The 21,332-nt window shown below is 41.8% G+C and overlaps 1 long non-coding RNA gene across 1 annotated transcript; it reads right to left on the reverse strand.

The window, feature by feature from the left end:
• Positions 1 to 702: 702 nt before the first annotated feature.
• On the reverse strand, positions 703 to 18,666 carry LOC125156252 (uncharacterized). Its single transcript, XR_007148510.1, has 3 exons — positions 18,656 to 18,666; positions 12,459 to 12,465; positions 703 to 836 (listed from the first exon to the last, which is right to left on the reverse strand). It is a non-coding gene; the product is annotated as an uncharacterized LOC125156252 (long non-coding RNA).
• Between the last annotated feature and the right edge of the window lie 2,666 nt (positions 18,667 to 21,332).

Raw genomic sequence — 21,332 nt, forward strand, 5'->3', positions numbered from 1 at the left:
AAATCAAGCAACCCACAAGACAGACAACGCATCGTGTTCACTGGGTGTACAAGGTTTTCCTTATAGTCACCCTCCTGATCAAAAATACCATCACAGAAGGACTACTGATAATCACAAAGTAAGGCCGGTCGCATTAGCTTTGGAAGTCCAGCAAGAGTGGTAGCTCATCGTATAGACCTCTTTGAGTTTGTTTGTTTGCAATGAACCAAGCATATAGCTTGTGAAGTATGGGAGAGAGCGAAAAAACTAAGCAAAATAAACCCAAAGAATAAAGGATACGGCGCAGCGGGGAAATCATGAACAGCCAAGAGTTCCTGTATCTGCCCCAGGAGGCAGAGAGCTAGAAGGGCCTCGCTCCCACCTTTACAACAAAATCAGCCACACTCACTTCAAATTCATAACTGTGTTTGAACCCACCGGGGAACGAGGTGGAAAAGCAACAAATGGTCTAAAACCCAAGGAGACACGGCAATGCAGGGAGAGGGGAGATGGAACACCCAGCTGGGCGTGGTGGATGGAACCAGACGCCAATTAAATTATTAGCCTGGAAGAGTTCAAAAACTCCGGTGAGAGTCAAGTGTGGGCCAGCCAGAGAGTGTGAACCCCCTAGGGGTTGCAGAAATTGAATTTGCTCCCACTTGCAGACTCTTTCTGGACAAACACTATTGTCTGCTCACAGAGAAGTCCAGAAAGAGCCCTATGAAGCACTCCCTGTGGGGGCGCTGGAGTGGCTCAATCTGCTAAGGGTCCGACTTCGGCTCAGGTCACGATCTCGCGGTGTGTGGGTTCGAGCCCCGTGTCAGGCTCTGTGCTGACAGCTCGGAACCTGGAGCCTGCTTTGGATTCTGTGTCTCCCTCTCTCTCTGCCCCTCCCCCACTCACTCTCTGTCTCTCTCTCTCTCTCTCTCTCTCTTAAAAATAAATAAACATTAAAAAAGGGAACAGAGGAAAACATTCCTGGAGAAGGAGCAGAATTACACTGGCCTCACAACTACAGCCAGCAGAGGGGAAGGAGTTCACACCCCCTGAACCAAGAAAAGTTACTCAAGCCTAAATGGAAGGAGAGTAATCAAACAACAGAAACCAACACCCTCAGCCCCAAGCTACCATGCTGGAAATAATGAGTGACAACAGCAGAATATTAACGGGTGGGAACTGGAGAAAGAGAGCATTGAAGTGATCTTTTTGAGGCGCCATGCAAAGACCTAAAACTCAGAAATCAGCAGACAGACCCCCATGCTGAACAGAAAGCATCTCAGAGCATTTTGAAGCCTGTGGTGTAGGGACAGTTACCATAGCAACAACAAAGCTCCAACCCAGGCCATCTCATCTTGGGCCATGAAACAAGCTCAACACATCTTGCAAAATCGAAATCACATAAAATATGTTCTCAGATCATCCTGGAAAGAACTCTCAAAACTTAGCAATAAGAAAACAAGTGACGCAAAAACGGGGAGGGGAGGGAAAATCTGAGAAGATACTAGGTCAAAGAAGAAGTACATAGAGAAAATGAGCATATAAAAAGGTGCTACACATCACAAATTATTCAGAAAATGCTCATCAAAACAAAAGCAAGGCACCAGTACATGCCCAACGAAGATCTAAAAAAAAAACCAAAAACAAAAACTAAAAATACGAAGAGTTCACAAGGATGTGGGGCCATCGGAACTCCAATGTCCATGTAAGACGGTGCAACCATTTTAGAATCAACAAACCTAAAATTAGTCATCGGATGCCTGTAGTGAAACAAACATACTTCCCTTCTTACAAGGCAGAGAGAAGGCATTAAAAAAATGCAAAATGCGGGTGCCCATCCGTAGTATCTTCCCTAAATTTCAATTCCTGTTTGGTAGGTTTGGGATGCTCCCCTGACCCAGACGCCAGTCAGTAGTCTTTCAAAGATCTCCAAGTGTTTCTAGGAACCACGAAGAACACTCTTATTTTGAGCCCCACCTCTGCACTTCATCTCAGTATCTCCAGTTCCCATTTTAGGTTACCTCTTGCCTTTCTCCTCTTTGGTCCCTCCCATCAAAGTCCCATTAGGTGAACAGCCAGGTTGAACTCAGCCCATCTATGACTTCTAGGCTATTCTCTTCCACACAGTGCCCTTACCTCTGTGGGGTTATGTGGGAAGAAGCCATCAAAGCCTTTGGGATTCCCCAATCTCTGGGCTCACAGGATGGGCCCAAAGGTCAGTGACGGCAACGTTCTGTTTCGGTACTAGGAAAAGGTATGAAATCAGAAAGTGAAAAGGTGGCTGATCTTTAATCAGACTTTGCTGAAGCATAGATTCTAGATCCTGGGGTGAAACGGACCTAACATGGTCCAGATACTCTGCTGTACTCGTGTCATGTTCTCACAATAATCCCCAAAAGAAAGCAGATTTTATCCCTTTTTACATATGAGAATACTTTTCACTCAGCAAGTGTCCGTAAACTACTCACAGTCATACAGCGACTACTTGGCAAACAAAGGGTTGAAGGCAGGTTTTTTTCTAACACTTAGGCCCTTGATAATTCTACTGTAACCATATGTCAGCTAATACACTTCATTTAAATTTCCGGTCAGGTGAGTGAAGTGATTTTTACTTTTTTACTAGCTCCCAAACCGGCTTCACATTCTTTATTTCTCCATGATGAGCCTTTATCTTTAAAACGAGGGGCGCCTGGGTGGCACAGTCGGTTAAGCGTCCGACTTCAGCCAGGTCACGATCTCGTGGTCCGTGAGTTCGAGCCCCGCGTCAGGCTCTGGGCTGATGGCTCAGAGCCTGGAGCCTGTTTCCGATTCTGTGTCTCCCTCTCTCTCTGCCCCTCCCCCGTTCATGCTCTGTCTCTCTCTGTCCCAAAAATAAATAAACGTTGAAAAAAAAAAAATTTAAAACGAAATAATGTGGGCCACCTGGGTGGCTCAGTCGGTTAAGCGGTTAAGCGTCCGACTTCGGCTCAGGTCATCATTTCGCGGTTCGTGGGTTCATGGGTTTGAGCCCCGCGTCGGGCTCTGTGCCGACGGCTCGGAGCCTGCAGCCCGCTTCAGATTCTGTGTCTCCCTCTCTCTCTGCCCGTCCCCTGCTCATGCTGTCTCTCTCTCTGTCAAAAATAAATAAACATTAAAAAAAATAAAATAAAATAAAACTAAAGAATGAACCCCAACTTCCCATAAAACGCTCATCCCCCAAAAGATATTTTCATACATCCCACTTTGATCAACTCATCCTATGAATGTTGCGTGAGGCAAGAGCCTTTCCACATCTGTATAAAACTAGCCCTGTTCAGTGTTACTGAGCACGGGCTTTACCGGCAACTCTTTCTTTTCAAAGTGGTGGCGTACCTTGAATTTGTTTGGCATAGCAAAGCATTCCAGTCTGAGCCTTGCTGCTGAATTATGTCCCCAATGGGATTTTTTTTTCCTAAGTAATGTTGAATTAGATTTAATCTGAGAACTTCTCCAGCCGGCTTATTTTCTTATAGCAACTATTGAACTGAATCTCTCTTCTGACTCCCTTGGTTCTTTTCAGATGAGAATAACCCAGCGAATCAGTCCTACATCATTCTTGGATTTGAATAAAACCTGCAAAGCCTGTGGGACTTAACATAGCAATAACTACCTCAAATGCAGGTAAAAGACGCAAAGGTAGGAAACGCTGCCAGAGCTAAAGGAAAAGAGGGAAAGAGTGGGCAGGTATTCTTGTGGGTAATTGCAAGTCTGACAAGAAAGGAACGCTTCCTGGTGTGTATCTTCCCTCTGAGGAAGTCCATACTGGTTACAAAACATCTCCTGATAGTTGGATGTTGCCATTGTCTTGACATATGTTATTTGAAAATTTAGTGTACGAAAGTAATATCCCAGAGTAACTTTCTATTTGGGTGTTTACTCATCACCCCAAACTGATCACATTCTAAATGAAATTTGCCAGCTCCTGGCCAAGTTTACGTATATACTATATTGTATATATCATATGCAACATATATTATATTAGTGACTCAAGTCATTTTTCCTTCCTGGCTTCCCTCTCCCTGGCAATGGCCATTCCATGTAGAACTTGGACTCATCTATAATTTTAGGTCTTCTTTCAGTAGAAGTATAGGGTGGAGGGAATGGTTTTGGAGTCAGGTAAATCTGGGTTCGAATCCTGATTCTACCCTTTATTGGTCATGTGCCATTGACCCCGTCATTGTAACCAATCTGAGCCTCAATTTACACGTCAGAATATAGGGATCATAAAGTCAGCCTTACAGCATTATTGTGAGTATTAAATGAGATAAAGTATACAGAACGTCAAGCACAGAGCCTGCTGTATGTTAGGAGTTCATAGCACTTACATCCTTATTGTTAAAAATAGAGATAAAGCAGTCTTGAAAATACCCAAGCCATGGAGTTAGTAAGTCCATTTGAAATTGCACAATAATTTGCCACAAAACAAGAGAAACTGTTTCAACGAAACGACTCAATGGAAACACTCAATAAGAAGAAAATATCTTGGTTTATAACCACCACGTTAAGGTCAACCAGGCTGAGAGAATTGACATTATCCAGCGCAGAATTCTCACAGTAGGACATGCGGTGGCAACGAGCCAGTTGTGAAGGGCCAACTGGTAAGTGATGGAAGGTTCTAGAAGTGCAGTCTCTGGCGCTCAGGGGAGTGCAGTGTCCACTCCCACAGTATTTCTAATTTCACATTTGACTAAAGGTTAAGTATTAGTAACCTACGTTGTAAGTTATTAAAGGTTAATATTAATTGATATTTATAGATAAGTGCATTTACTTATTTAATAAAGACTTGAATTCAGTATTCTACTAAACTGCTAAAGAGTGCCACACAAAGTTAGCAAACCGTAAACTTCGTATTTTGCACACTCGCAGAGGTAATATGCCTACCATTTTCAAGAAAGCTGCTTTGAATTTGGTGTACAACCTCCTTTTTTTTTTTTTTTGCCAGATACTTATGTAAAGGCCATTTCTTGTATGTAATACCTCCCACATAGCAAGTGCTAATAAGTGGTAATTATTAGTGTTACTTAATTCCCCACAACCATTTACTTGCCGAGTCCTAGATATTCTTCCTCTGAAAAGCTTCCCTTCCCCATTTCTTCCACAACCATCTTAACTCAAGATGGGATCACCACACGGCCAGATAATTTAAGACTTTCCAGTATCCCTGACCTTTCTGCTAAACCAGCCTGCAGCTACATCAAACTTCCTTTTTTTTTTTTTTCTTAATTTCATTTTGGAGAGAGAGAGGTAGCACAAAAGCAGGCGAGAGGAGCAGAGGGAGAGAGAGAGAATCTCACACACACAGTGCAAAGCCAGAGGTGGGGCTAGATCCTGTGACCTTGGGATCATGACCTGAGCCAAAATCGAAATTTGGCCGCTCAACTAAAACTGAGCCCACCCGGGCATCCCTAAAGCAAACTTCTTTAAAGAGCATCCATTGCCTTCCCCTTTCTTAAGATACCTAAATTGGGGGCACCTGGGTGGCTAGTCAGTTGAGCGACCGACTCCTGATTTGGGTTCAGATCATGATCCCAGGGTTATGGGATCAAGCCCCTGCATCAGGCTCCACACTGATCATGGAGCCTGCTTGAGATTCTCTCTCCATCTCTCTCTCTCTCTCTCAAATTAAAAAAAAAAAAAATCCTAAATCAAAATGCACGTATGTGTCTGATTTTTAACGCCACCCTCCATAATCTGTTTTACCTGTCCAGCCATCCTTGATTTCCACGGTCTTCCAATAAAAATCCTCCATTCTCCATTTCTTACAAATGAGCTCTTCGCAGATTGACAGGGACGGTGGGAAACTTAAAAGTGATATTCTGGGGCGCCTGGGTGGCTCAGTTGGTTAAGCGTCCAACTTTGGCTCAGGTCATGGTTCATGAGTTCAAGCCCGGCATCCAGCTCTGTGCTGACAGCTCGGAGCCCGGAGCCTGCTTCGGATTCTGTGTCTCCCTCTCTCTCTGCCCCTCCCCCACCTGTGCTCTTTCTCGGTCTCAAAAATAAATAAAAATATTAAACAGTGATATTCTGAGTAAGATATAGGTGGAGATTTAACAGTAAGTGGGTGGAGCTTTTTGCTACACCTATCCCAAACTTGCCAGTCATCAAGATCCACACTGACTCCTCTTTCGAAAATTCTTTCCAACCCACTCAAACCATATTAATTTCTCCTCTACCGAACCTCTGAGCACTTAAACACTGTGCCACCCAAACCAACACTTAATTATGCATTGTCTCACTAAGTTCTTTAACCACTCCATGTACATTTCCTATATATTATCCTTTCCTGTCCAACAGGCAATTTCCCCAAGGATAGAAACGATGTTTTATTCATCTCTTACATTTTAAAATAGTGATGGGCATGTAAAATACGTTGTCGCATGGTGTTCGATTATTACTCTCAGGCAAATCGCGAGGCATTTTAGCTGAATTATTTAATTTAATATACACAGCAAAATCCTATCGGGTAGGTATTTCTTATTCTCCATTATAAAGGTGAGTCTTCTGAGATTTGAAAACAAAGTGATTTGCCCAAGGTCAGAGAGCCATTACACGCCAAAACCACAGGTCGATTCCAGGAATGGCTGATCCCTAAGTCTTAGCCATAGCAGGTATTCAACACAGAATTGATTGCCGGTAGATGTTTAATACCAACTTGCTCCGATACAACGTCAGTAACTTTCATGCCACTAAATACAGAGTGCGGGGTCTCAAGTCTCAATAAGCATCTGTTGATTGATTGACTGTAGGCAAACGTCATGCAATTAGCCAAATAAGCTTAGTATTGCAGTGGATAATATAGCACACGGCCCTGTCTTCCGAGATGACCGAGAATTCTTTCAGCTGGTTTTCAAACACTTCGAATTCTACTACATATTTTCCGTTTGGGGAAATAAACAAAGACTACCCCAATGAGAACTGAGACTGTTCACTCAGATCTTGTTACAGCGAGGGAGTCAACCGCTATCACTTGCATTTGGCAGAGGCTCAAGGCAGCCAAGGGAGTGGGAAAGCTTTATGGTGGACAAAAGGAAAGCCTTTAGGAAGGCCCTGATTAGAGGTTGTTGGTCTGGGGTAGCTGGAGGCGGGCTCACCAGAGCAGCATGTATTATGTGATTGGTTTGGGCAGCTTGCCTTTCTCGGGTTGGTCCTTGAGTTGAAATGGGGTGGGAGTGGCAAAAACAGGGAAGCTGACAGTCACTGACCAAGTCGTGGCCTTTCTGGGCCAGTTGCTACAGAGGCTGTGGGTCAGAGTTCAGTTGTCCTATATGGCCTGGCCATTGTCCATTGGCATACTCATTCTCCCACACTTAACTGGAAGCCACCTCTTCTACTAATTTACATTTTGCAGGCATCGGGAATGCTGCTTCTATCTTTTTGTTGTTGTTATAAGGAAATCAAGCAATTTATTTTCAAAGACTTAAGTTTAGTGGGTTAATAAATTGCTTTCGTAAGAAATGCAATTTTATAAAGCGGCTGCCCATTTCTTAAAAACCAAGCACTTCCTAAAGACAAAAATGGGGCGCCTGGGTGGTTCAGTCAGTTAAGCATCCGACTTCAGCTCAGGCATGATCTCACGGCTCATGAGTTGGAGCCCCACGTCAGGGTCTGTGCTGACAGCTCAGAGCCTGGAGCCTGCTTCGGGTTCTGTGTCTCCCTCTCTCTCTGCACGCCCCCTGCTCATGCTCTGTCTCTCTCTCTCTCTCAAAAATAAATAAACATTAAAAAAAATAAAAAGATGAAGCAATTAAATCAAAAGATAACTACAAGGGTCACTTGCTCTACATAAAAACAGTGATATTGTAGAGCTGCTAAAGAATGCTATTTCAGAAACCACAGATTATATATGAAGGCATTGCCCTGGTTTCCATGTATATGAAAATGAACCCTCTCCCATAGCCACACTCCATGCTATCTTCAATCTCTGAAGGTTCTGACACGTGTAAAGTCATTGGGTTTCTTCCTCCATTTTTACCAAGTTCTGCCTAGCTTATTTCGGGAAGTACCCAAAATACAAAAAGCAAAAACCCTATAAGGTAGTGCAGGGAGAGGACAGGGGAAAATCTTAGTACCTTTCTCTCAATTTTGCTGTGACTCTAAAACTGCTTTAAAACTTAAGTCATTATATATATATATATATATATATATATATAATCGCAACTCTATAACCAACTCACTTAAATTTTTGCCTACCAGTTTTGTCAAATCTAGGGATTTAGGGACTTTAATCTCTGAAATACTTAACGTTTGTAGATGCTCATTTTCTTCAATCACCAAGCCAACTTCCCCTCCTTGCTCTAAATTAAAAGTACTACAATGGTCCTTATGTTACTTCCATCAAGTTGGAAATCATAACTGGTTTTATTCGAAGCTTTAGTTCTGGGTCCAGGAGAATACAATACTCCATTATTTAGAAGTGTCAATTATCTCTTACCTGGAAATAAGGGAAAGTCAGCTTAATCTTATCAAAACAATAAACAATGTTATCAAGAATAAAAAATAAAATAAGAACCTTCTTAAAAATCAGGGTCCTGGGGCGCCTGGGTGGCGCAGTCGGTTAAGCGTCCGACTTCAGCCAGGTCACGATCTCGCGGTCCGTGAGTTCGAGCCCCGCGTCGGGCTCTGGGCTGATGGCTCAGAGTCTGGAGCCTGTTTCCGATTCTGTGTCTCCCTCTCTCTCTGCCCCTCCCCCGTTCATGCTCTGCCTCTCTCTGTCCCAAAAATAAATAAAAAACGTTGAAAAAAAAAATTAAAAAAAAAAAAAATCAGGGTCCTGAATTCCAAACAGATCTACCCTATGACCCAGCAATAGCACTGCTAGAAATTTGCCCAAGGGATCCGGGAGTGCTGATGCATAGGGGCACTTGTACCCCGACGTTTATAGCAGCACTTTCAACAACAGCCAAATTATGGAAAGAGCCTAAATGTCCATCAACGGACGAATGGATAGAGAAGATGTGGTTATATATACAATGGAAAACTACTTGGCAATGAGAAAGAATGAAACCTGGCCTTTTGTAGCAATGTGGATAGAACTGGAGAGTGTTATGCTCAGTGAAATAAGTCAGGCAGAGAAAGACAGATACCATATGTTTTCACTCTTATGTGGATCCTGAGAAACTCAACAGAAGACCAGGGGGGAGGGGGAGGGGGGAAAAAGTTACAGAGAGGGAAGGAGGCAAACCATAAGAGACTCTTAAATACTGAGAACAAACTGAGGGTTGATGGGGGGGTAGAGGGGAGGGAAAAGCTGGTGATGGGCATTGAGGAGGGCACCTGTTGGGATGAGCACTGGGTATTGTATGGAAACGATTCTGACAATCAATTTCATATAAAAAAAAATCAGGATCTTGGGGCGCCTGGGTGGCGCAGTCGGTTAAGCGTCCGACTTCAGCCAGGTCACGATCTCGCGGTCCGGGAGTTCGAGCCCCGCGTCAGGCTCTGGGCTGATGGCTCAGGGCCTGGAGCCTGTTTCCGATTCTGTGTCTCCCTCTCTCTCTGCCCCTCCCCCGTTCATGCTCTGTCTCTCTCTGTCCCAAAAATGAATAAACGTTGAAAAAGAAAAAAAAAAATCAGGATCCTTCAAAAGGAGAATTAGCATACAATGCTTGGTGCTAGTGAGTAGGCCAAAGGCAATTAAAAACCAGGAAGCTGACCTGGTTTTTAAGAAATTCTGATCCAGCCAAGCATTACCCACCTAAGTAAGCACCAAAACCACAAGCCTAGGCCGTGAATAGGAAGAAGGAAGGGAAAAATATTGGAAAGAGGCATGGAATGCCTGCCTGTTGGGGTTGGGAGGGGAGTACTAACGATTAGGGCTTCCTGGAGGAGGTCAGTCTTCAGCCAATTCTTGACACATTTATGATAATAATATACACTGTAGGGTATTTAAATATTCTACACATCATGGTCACCCACCTGACCGCTTCGACTGAGCTTGACTTCAACTTCCACGCTGTGATTTCTGCCACTATCAAACTATGAGCCCAATTCAGTCCCTAAATGGGGTAACATGCGGGAAATTTCTTCAGAATTCAGCATGACGTCAGCCCAGCAGCTAGTTAGAATATTACGCCTAAGGAAATAATCGGCTATACTGTCTCCCAAACGTGTCTCCAGAACAGTTTTCCCTCCTTCTTTTCCTTTGCCGCCATAAAAAATAAAAATAAGAAATTCCTACATGCATGGTGTCAGAAAGGCGAGCGTCAATGAAGCCCCGTGCACCCACATACACATCTTAACTCCCACAAAAGGGTTCCCTTTTTAATCCAGCTGAGTGAGTAAGTGGTCCGGTCCAGGTATAATTTGTAATTCTAGCTCAGTCTGCTTCTTCTGGTTATTACTATCCACTGAGTCGTACGCATTGAAGGTCAGCCCTGGGGGAGAGGGAGAAGCTTTGTTCGTGGCCCTGGGCTACTCTTCCCAGGGAAGGAGAAACGCTTTCTCACTGCAGTCCTGCTGCAGCCATATCTTTAGGTAAAATGTATGACTATGAACGCCTGCCTTCCTCACACTAGACTGAATTTCTCCAGGGTGGGGGCCCAATTCCCCACAGGGAAACAAAAGGGTGACTATCTCAGGGGGCCGAGATTCCTGCCCTGCCTATCTGCCCACCTGCATCCCTTTCGTCTTGTCAGCAAAGTCGTCCTTCAGCTTCAGCGCTGTTGGATTTGGGTTTCCCGGAAGCCATGGGGGGATTACTTCCGGTTTGGTAACTGCTTCTGCTTCACCCCGAAACCTGCAAAGTGGCTCTAACAGTCTCCTGTGCGCTTGGTGGTGTCCTTTCTGAGCCCCCACGCAGTTCTCTTGGGGTCTTTCAATAGCACCAAGTCTGACATTTCCAGTTTACAAGCATTTTGGGGGGAGTAGGTAAGCACTCTTGACGACTGCATTTGAGCTGGGTTTGGATGAAAGGGACTTGAGGGAGCCCTCCTGGGGGGCAGGGCGTGTGGTGTGGGCACATCTGCCTCAGGCTGACTATGAACACCTGATAATGAGTGACCAGACTGAAGTCATGCCCTGATAACAAGACTGCTTGCAACAGCAAATACCAGCTTTTAAAAAATATCAGAGGTAAATGTTATCTCCTTGAATGCCTGCCCCGGGAGGGCAGTTAGGAGCTGGTTTACATTTTTCCAATTAAAGTGATTCATTTTTGGTTGCGTTAGTGGCAAAAAAAAAGAAGGAACGCTTTGGCGAGAAGACCACATCACTGGGGCAAAGGTGTTGTCAATAGAAACAAATGGTTTCAGGAGCCATGATAAATATTTAACCACTTTCTCTTTAACTTCAATACCAACGATCACGACGATCATGAAACGCAGTTCAAGAAAAGAGGGAAGAAAGGAAGGTCCGAAGGAAGGGAGGGAGGACGGTAGGGAGAGGGAAGGGAAAGAAGGAAGGAACTTTTGATTTTTTTCGGGTTTATCCTCCAGTTTTGTTCTTGCTAACACTACAGCTGTACTATTAAAAGTACAGAACGAAAGCCTATGTGAATTAACACACGCTCATTATGCCCACCGCAACCCAGATTAACACCAATTCATTCTGTCGCAGAAATAGAACGAGAATTAGAAATCCGGGTTCTTTTGCTGATAAATTATGTCTTTATCAGGCCTAGAAACTAAAAGGAAAAAATCCAAAATCAACCAAACCAGTCACCGACGGAAATGTCTTTTAAGAAAGCAATAATGAATTTAAGCTTCCAGCACACAATTTTCCTGGTAACTCTGTTTTTCTCCAACATTTCCAAAAGCTGTGGCTTTGAGCCTGACCCCATGCTGTCAGTCCACTTTAGCACATTTGGATGAAGGGAAAACAGAAAACATTGTTCTCCAAACTGCACCACAGTAATTTCTAGCAGTGCCTGAATGTGAGCTTAGTATCTCGGTGTTCACACTTGATTTAGAAAACGCTTTGAAGCTTTGGATTAGAGTCATCAATATAATAATTTGACAGCATTAATTCCACTTGGTAATAAAAAAGTGCTTCTTTCTTGGAATCTCTTAGCATTATAAAGAAAAAAAGGCTTTCAAATCTCTCCAACACAGAAACTCTAGTTCAAGGGTACTTCTGTGCCAATATATACCCCTAGTACATATTTTTGTTTAAAAATATTAATATCCATTAGCCTCTTACAAGTCTCACCATTGTAATTTCATTTATCTTTATCATTAATCTCATGTGAATACCGAAGATGAAGGAATTGAAGTATAATTCACTTTGAGACATTCTGTGTCAACAGAATCTCAGCTAAACCTGGTTAAATAGGATTGTAGTTTTCTGAAGAAGGCATGGAGTGTGAGAAAGAAATGAGTCAGTAAGACATCGAAGATGCCAGGGTGAGGGAAAATGCTCCAATCAAAAGGCCCCAATAAATTAGGAATTACATAATGACACCCAGTCTGTGGCACAATGTTGAGATGAACAAGTGACTGGCAACTGTGACCTCCCCCTTCCCCCCCCACCAGATCCCTACCTACCCCCCCAGATCCATACCTACCTCCCCCAGATGCACCTACCCCCACCCCCTCTCCCCCCCCCCCCCCCCCCCCGCCCTGCCCCGATCCATTACACTGAGCTGGAAAAGCAGGAGAGGAAATAATACATGCAAGGCATTAATAACAATATTCCCACATACATTTTCAAGATAGCTTCTATGGTACAGACGACATCAGAATTTTCTGTTTGCCTCTTAAATGATGCATTGTGAAAATTTTACTCGCAGTTGAGTGAATTTAGTAACTCAAAAAGGAAATCTGACTGTTGAAACAGGTTCAAACAAATTCCCTGGAATCATGGAATTAGCCCAGTGTGAAAACCACTGAACGTGTTCAACGATTTCTTAAGGCGGTAATATTGTCAATGAATAATAACAACACCATAAGAGTCAAAATGAGGACTGGTAGCCCTATGTGAGGTTATTGAGAAAGCATGCTTTGTTGTTACCCGCATGGTCAAAGTTCATGAAATCAGAATTTGTGGGCTCCCCGCCAGATTCTAGGAGGCCAAGAGGTCTGTCTGTGTTATGCTGATGGACTGCCCTTCTCACCCAACCCTCCCATTTCTCTTAGAGAATCCTGCCTATGGGAAAGTCCAGTTAAAATGTCACTTTCCAGGAAGGCTTCCCTGAGCTTTCCTTGCTCTGAAAGATTCTTTTTCCTATACACGGTAGCACACATCACAGCAGCCTTGTCCATACAGAACAAAGACCGACTCCTTACATTTGAGTTCCCACCCCTTTAAGAAGTTCAAAATAACAGTACAGATGGTACACCGCGCTTACTACGTGCCAAGGACTGTTCTGGACACCGTGTATCTATTGACTCACGTCTTTCTGATAATACGCCCCAGGCTAGGTAGTACTTGGACCCCCATTTTTCAAGTGAGTAAAACTAAAACACAGGCATTAGGTGAGTTGCCCCAGGTCACGGAGTTGGCACATGCTAAGATACCTCATATGTCACGCACTGGACAATTGACTGCCATGAACATGCCTAGATTCCATATTTGACCAACCAACCAAAATTAGCCATAAAGCGTTTACTTGCAGTCTGTGCATCCTTAAGAATAGATTCTCCAAGGATGTGTGTGTGTGTGTGTGTGTGTGTGTGCGCGCGCACACGCGTGTGCGAAATCTAAACCTACTTGGCCTCATAAATTGCAAAATTGCTTCCAAAGTCTTAAGACTTAGCACCCTACTAATTAAGTTCTGGCATAGTCGCCCGCAGCCTGGAAAAGAAGTGTGAGGTGGCCTGGGTCGTGCCTAGAAGTACAGTACTGACTGCCCCAAAGCACTGGTTGACTCCAGTCCTAACAGAAAAGTTGCCACACACTGTGGCTCTGTACATGTACTCTCAGAAAAAAAAAAAAAAAAAAAGTAACATTCTTTTTTTCAATGTCTATTTTTGAGAGAGAGAAAGACGGAGTGCAAGCAGGGGAGGTGCAGAGAGAGGGGGAGACAGAGAATCTGAATCAGCTCTAGGCTCTAAGCTGTCAGCACAGAGCCCGGCACGGGGCTCGAACTCACGGACCGCGAGATCATGACCTGAGTTGAAGTCAGACGCTCAGCAGACTGAGCCACCCAAGAGCCCCAAAAAGTAACATTCTCAGTTCCTTGTCTTTTTCCTCATTTTTTTTCCTCTTAGTATATTGGTTCTTTCTGTTGACGCCTTAGCAGTCTATTTTTGTACATTCAGTATTCGTTCTCTATTGCTGTAGAAACAAATCACTACCAGCTTAAAAACAAAATTATTATCTCCCGGTTGGTAGATCCGAAATCCATGCGGGCTCAGCTGGTTTCTCCGCTTCAGGTTTCACAAAGATGAAACTATGTTACGGTTGGGAGCTTCTAGGAATGAATCTGCTTCCAGGCTCATTCGGGTGTTGGCTGAAGGCGGTTCCTTGAGGCTGCAGCACTGAGGTCCTTGGTTGCTCGCTGGCTGTCCAGGCTTCTGGAAGCTTCCATACGCTCCCTTAGTTCATGGCATCTTCTACCATCTGAAAGCCGGCAACCAGCAATGGCGGAGGCAGGGAGGAATCTCTCTCTCTCCCCCCTCGGAATCCGTCTGACCTCCCCTTGCCCTCACCACCCCTCACCCTCTCCTGCCTTCCTTTTTGTCATTTAAGGTCTCGTGGGATTATACTGGACCCGTTCTGATAATCCAGGATAATCTCCCTTTTTAAAGTGGGCTGATTAGTAACTGAATTCCGTCTCAAAAATCCCATCACAGCAGTATCTAGATTAGCTTTGGATCCAATAACCAGAGGACAGGAATCCCCGGGGCATCCTCAGAATCCTTCCAGCCACACATGCTGACTCTCAAAATGTAAACATGAAAATGTTTTCTTAGCCAGAAGTTAAGAACTTTGGTGCCTTTTAATTTTGTTACTCCCCATTCTGTATTTTCCAATTTAATAGCTCCTTTGCCCATTAAAAACAAATACAATGAAAATGGAATTTAGATAGATGCAATACTAACCAAGACTGTTACAAATGAGTGTATCGCTTTATATAACATTTCTTTATGAGTTGTAAGTGTACAAATGAATTAAATGATATGAAATGCACGAATGCATTAGCTGCTGGGTTTTTTTAGCTATCAATGAAACGGTCTATAAAATAATTTCAATATCATGATTAAATTTCGCTTCATATTTTACACGCGGCATCATGACGCAAGCTTGCGCTAATAGTAAGCTAGGCAGGATAAAAATATATTTCCCAGAGATAAGGTAAATTAAGTAAAATAGACAATCGGTTACAGTTACATCATCCTAATAGATAATTCTATTATCTAAATAATAAATATAAATATTTATTTATAAATATAAATATAAATATATTTATAAATAATAAAAATAAATATTATCTAAATAATATCTATTATCTAAATCAAAATAAGGATTTGTGAGAATTTTATGCATTCTGAAGAGGAAATCAATTGTCTTCAACGTCAGTTTTGACCATGTGGGACACATAGTAGGACCCAGTTATGCCACTGAATGAATGAATGAATGAATGAGATTTGGAGTGGTGGGGGGAAGTTTACTAACTTGCTCTATGAAATGTTCAATGAAATGATGCAAGAATTAAGCTTAGTTTTCTCATCCATGGAAGAAGGTTACAATTATCTAATACCTCCCAGCTTCATACCCTATCATCACGATTTATAATAATTTTCATTCTGAGTTCTCACTGTTTAGTCCATTTAAGATATTCGCAAATATTCAAACATAGACAAAAATGTAAGTATGATTTTTTTCCTAAAGAAAATTTAGAAAGCAATTAAATTGGGATTGCCATAGGATTTTGTCAAGTGCATGAGAGGTGCGATTTCCTTTCAGTGACAGTTGTCTGTACCAAATCTGTGGATTCTCAAGATATTAGTCGATGGCCATAACTGGGGAGACAGAAGCAATATGATGAGAAAAAAAAAGATATGGCTTTTCTTTTTTTTCTTTTCTTTTCTTTTCTTTTCTTTTCTTTTCTTTCTTTTCTTTCTTTCTTTCTTTCTTTCTTCTTCTTTCTTTCTTTCTTGCAGTAAATTGAGGGTGGGACTTTAGGCAAAGCACTCTACTTTTCTGGACTCCACTTTCTTAATCGGTTAGAGAAACAGGGCTTGCCAAGCAAAGGGATATTCCATCTAAATAATCAATCTCGCTCTTACTGGGGTATGAGGCTATTTCTAGTGACTGGAGTCTTATGGAAAGTGGAGCCACAGCCCACAGGAAGTTGTTCGGAATGGCAATGAGCATTGGCTCTTAATATAATTGTTTACAAAAATTTTCGCAAGTTGATGGGTACATCGCCTCACCACGTTGAATGGCGTTGTGTGCCTAGATCATTCGAGAAAGACACATGTCAATCTTTTAAAAATCTCCAGCGATTATTCCACTGTGTCAGACCCCCACTGTTCATGTTTCCTCTCCTCTGACATTTCCACTGCTGCAACCAAAGGCCATTTCCTTTTGGTCTGTCAACAGTGGAAATTGAAAACAGCTGCTCACCAATCCCTTGGATAATAGGTTCTCTGCACACATCATGTTATCAGATTTTGAAAGTCACCTCCAATATCCGAAGAAGACACAGAGAAGAAGAATTCTGAAGATGAAAAGAGCCTTAGTAAACATCTAATCCAATTTCTACCCCAGGCAGGAGTTCCATTTGTATCTTTGGTCTTTGAGCCATCCATTGGCCGCTGCACCCAAGCTTCCAGCAACAGGGGATTCATGACCCCCAAAGCAGCATATTTCCTGTTCAGATGACTTGAATTGTTAGAAACATTATTCCTATACTGAAGTGGAATCAGACTGTAGTTTCTACAGAAACTTATTCTGTTATCCAGAATCAGACAGTATGAGTTCATGCACTGTCTTCATACGGTAATTCACCTATAAGAAAAAAACTCTCCTGTTCCCCCAAATGGTTTATTCCAGTTTCAACTTTATGGGAAATGGTTTACATTCATCTTATTACCCTTTTTATTAATTTCTGTATGTTCCTTATTTGGTCTCTTTTTGAAAAATTTACTCAAGTAATCAAATACACTACAGTTCAGTAAAAATAAATGATCTACAGTCACAGGCAAATATATGGTTGAAACTCACAAACAGAATATTTAATAGAATGAGCAGGACACAAAGGAATACAGTATATTTCATTCATGTAAATTCAAATCTAACAAGACTGCATGCATAGATACTATAACTATAAAGAAAAGCCAGTTAATGATTACTACGAAAGTCATGATAACACTTACCTCTGGACAAAGAATGAAGGTGAGATTAGAGAAGGACATGTGTCTGGGTTTAGGGGATGTTTTAGAGCATTAGTAGTGTTTCATTTCTTAATTGTTATTTTTTTTTTTTTGAGAGACAGAGACAGAGAGCATGCATGGATGAGCAGAGGAGGGGCAGAGAGAGAGAGAGAGAGAGAGAGAGAGAGCATCCCAAGCAGATGCCACATTCAGCACAGAGCCCAATGTGGGGCTTGATCCCACAACAGTGACATCCTGAACAGTCGCTCAACCAACTGAGCCACCAGGAGCCCCAGTAGTGTTTTAATTCTTGACCTGAATGATGATTTCATGACATTCGCCTTACAATTTCATCAATTTACATATATGTTATGTGTAAATCTACTTTTCTAAATACAGATTTTGAAATTGTGCCTGTTTAGCATTTTATTCTAAAAATTTGCGTGCATTCATTTGGACTACATAATTCAGCTTCTAGAAAATTGTCCCAAGTTAAATGAAGGATACACACAAAATTTTTAGCTCAAGGTATGTTTAATGCAACGATGATTATAATAGAAAGGGGGAAAAAAGCCCAAGGTAAGTTAAAAATCCAAAGTTAGATTGAGTTGTTTGTGACACGGGTATGTCTTAATATAAAGGTATGTTTATGATTTTTTTCTGAGTAAAAAAATAAAATAAGATGCAAATCTGTATGATTACATTTTTTTAAAAAATCTGAAAAGGACTTCAATGAAATATTAATAAGTATTTCTCGGAGGCTTACTAAGGTTTATTTTTATTTTCCTTCTTCTTTTCAACTCTGCATTTATTTTATTTTATTTTATTTTTAATTTGAGAGAGAGATAACACAAGTGGGGGAGAGGGGCAGAGGGAGAGACAGACAGAGAGAGAGAGAGAGAGGGAGAGAGAGAGAATCCCAAGCAGACTCCATACTCAGCACAGAGCCTGATGTGGGGCTTGATCCCATGATCCTGGGATCAGGACCTGAGCCGAAATCAAAAGAGTCTGACACTTACTTGACTGAGCCACCCAGACACCCTCATCTCTGCTTTTAGATTATTCTATAATGATATGTGCACTGTACTGTTTTATAATAGAAGTATTATTAAAATAAAAATAAAATATAATGGACTTGGTGGGCACAATACTCTAAATGAGTCATGGATCATGGTCACTTGTGTGTAGAGTCTATTTTTCAGCGCAGTGAAACTTTGCAAATACTTTGTAGAAGCAACTATAGGACACTGTGAGGAAAGAAATGGGACTGGTCAAGTGCATATAAGATCAACTGAATTCAACCCATATCTTTTTAAATGTAGTTCCTTTTAAAACAAAGTTATTCAATAGCATAACGTCACATAGTCTGTCCAAGCCTTGTTAGAAAAAAAGCAACATATCATGACCCCCTTTCCCAATTTCCTACCTCCCAGACAATTGCAACTCTTTCCCCTTATTCTTTCAGTGTATGTCTATTATAAACATGCTTACATTGCTCTCCCTCTCAAAACGAAATAAACATTTAAAAAAAATGTTTACGTTGCTTCATTTTGTAGCTTTAAGCATTATCCGTTGACTTCCCACGGCAGAAGATAATGATTTATCTCTTTTTCACTACCCTACTCACATGCCTATTCTTGTCCTCACAACCTCCCAATATCACAACTTGTATTATACATATTTAGTGTTACATCAACATGACAGAAATTCAATACTCATGGCTAAGTCAAGAGCTCTCCCTTGCTGAAAATCTCATTTTCCCTGGAGTTCATAATTATTTTTGTTTGTTCATTTGCTTGGGTTTCATTGTGTTTATTTTCCACAGTCGTATAGCCCCCAAACTCATTCTCAGTTGTAACCTCCTCTCAGTTCACCCAATACATCTTGTATTTTTCAGGTTAACACATTTTTAAAAGAAATCTTTCCCAGAGCTTCTGACTGTCTCTAATCCGACCTGGACGCTCACTCAAGACCCCTTTTATCTTCGCAGTTAACTCTTTCACCTCTCTTTTTTTGTTGACTTTGTGTTTCCTGGATCCCATGACTTTCTTCTTGGTGTATGCCCATATTTTGATGAGATGCATTGCTTTGTAGTTTCCTAAAAAGAGGGGTGTGGAAAATAATTTTTTGAAGTTTTTGAGTGCCCCAAAGTGTCTTCATTCTACCTTCTTAATTTATGTTTTAAGAATTTACCTTCTTAATTAATTTTCAACTAGAGAATTCTAAGCTGGAATTATTCTCTCAAAATTCCCTCAGAATCTTGAGAGCATTGCTCGATTGTCTTCCAGTTCCCAATGTTGCTATTGATAAGCCTGAGCTCAATTAGATTCTTGAACTTGCATGAGTAGTCTTATCAACTTCTCTCTAAAAAATCTTGGCATCATCTCTTTGTTACATTTCGTCCCTTTCATTCTGTGTCTGGATACTTTGTGAAAAATTGAGTCCTTCAGTTCTGGGACCTTGTCTTGAATTCCTTCTTTAACATTAATTCACCTCTGTTTCTTTAGCCCAACCCCACCCACCAAAAGAGACACACACACACAAAAGCCCAACAACAACAAAACAACACTACCCGACCACATTCACAGAACATTAATTCACTTCTGTTTCTTCATCTATTGTTCAGATGTGGAAATTTCTGAAATAGCCTTGATTTTCTTATCTTTTCTTTCCATTTTCCAAACTTTGTTTTCTGTTCCACTTTCAGAGAGTATCTCGTCAAATAGTCTCTACTGGGTTCTGAGACTGTTTCCATGGACTGGAATCCCTGAAAACTATATCTCCCGATCCTTCTATTGGGGTTTCCGTTTTTGCTATTATCCTTTCAACTATCAAGGGTGCTTATTCTAATCTGTGAATGCCTTTTTTTTCTTTTGTAGCACCCTATTCTTATCTCATCAATGGAATAGCTTCCCTTATCTCTCTGATAATAGTTTTCATTTTAATTTTTTAAGTTATCTTATTCCTGTATTGTCTCTGTTGCCTCCAAATTGCTTTGGTTTCCCTCCTCTTGTTTTGGTCTCTTTCATATTCTGCGATTCTTGACCGGGCACCAAAAAAACAAAAACAAAAACAAAAACAAAAACAAAAACAAACAAACAAAAAAAACTGCTTGGGAGCTCTACAAAAGAGAATAGGGCTTGTCAATTTCAGGTGTCACCATGGCGTCATCTGGCTGAGCCCATTAGTTGGGGAACCTCCAACGTTCGTATCTTTAGATCTTTTTCCAGGGTTATTCAGCTGACAGAGAGTTTTCTAATGTCTGCCTGGAGTGAAGAAGCCAGCATTCTCGGTCAAGCTTGGGGGAGAAGATTGCAAGTGGCGGTAAGGAGGCCTCAGTGTTGAATACATGTGGACTTGCACAGACTCGCCCATTCTCCTTGGGGAACACCAGCTTTCAGTTCCACCAGGAGCCCTCCAGTTCAGCAGAGATCCACTGTTTTATCCTCCCCAGAGTTCTACATCCTGACAGAGGGAGATGGGAATCTGGGAGCTTCCAGCTTCTTAAACATGTTTTCATGAAATCTTCCAGGCCCCAACCCCACTTTTGGCCCTCCTCCAGGGGTACTTTCCATTGCCAATCCCTAGCTTGGAGGGGTTTGGTGTAAATCACATGCTTCTCAGCCTTCCCGGAGCCAACTGAGATTCAACGCTCTTAAGCGTGCAAAACCAGCGATCATTCCTTCATCCGCTTTCTAGCTTTCCAGTTATCTTCTCTAGCTGTCTCTTTGCTCTTGTGGGTATATCTATTTTTCTTTTGTTTTCCAAATAATCCAATTTATTAGGGATTTGGCAAGATGCACAGGTAAACATGTGCATCTTCATTGAAACTACCCATACATTTTGTCCCATGAGCTTCTCTCATGATAAGTTCTTCCATAGTTTTTATGTTTCGATCTAGTTCTTGGGGGAGAAAATGTAGGCCTGTGTAGTTTTAAATTTTAATCTTGTGCATCTCACCCATATTTCACCCTCTTAAGGTAATTTGGAAGCTCATTCCTGTGCCAGGAATGACAGTAATAATAAAGAGATGTACTATTTTATGTGTCTCTGACACTATACTAGATCAAAGTCATATGTATC

This window comes from Prionailurus viverrinus, chromosome F2, assembly GCF_022837055.1.
Source record: "Prionailurus viverrinus isolate Anna chromosome F2, UM_Priviv_1.0, whole genome shotgun sequence".
Taxonomy (NCBI): Eukaryota; Metazoa; Chordata; class Mammalia; order Carnivora; family Felidae; genus Prionailurus; species Prionailurus viverrinus.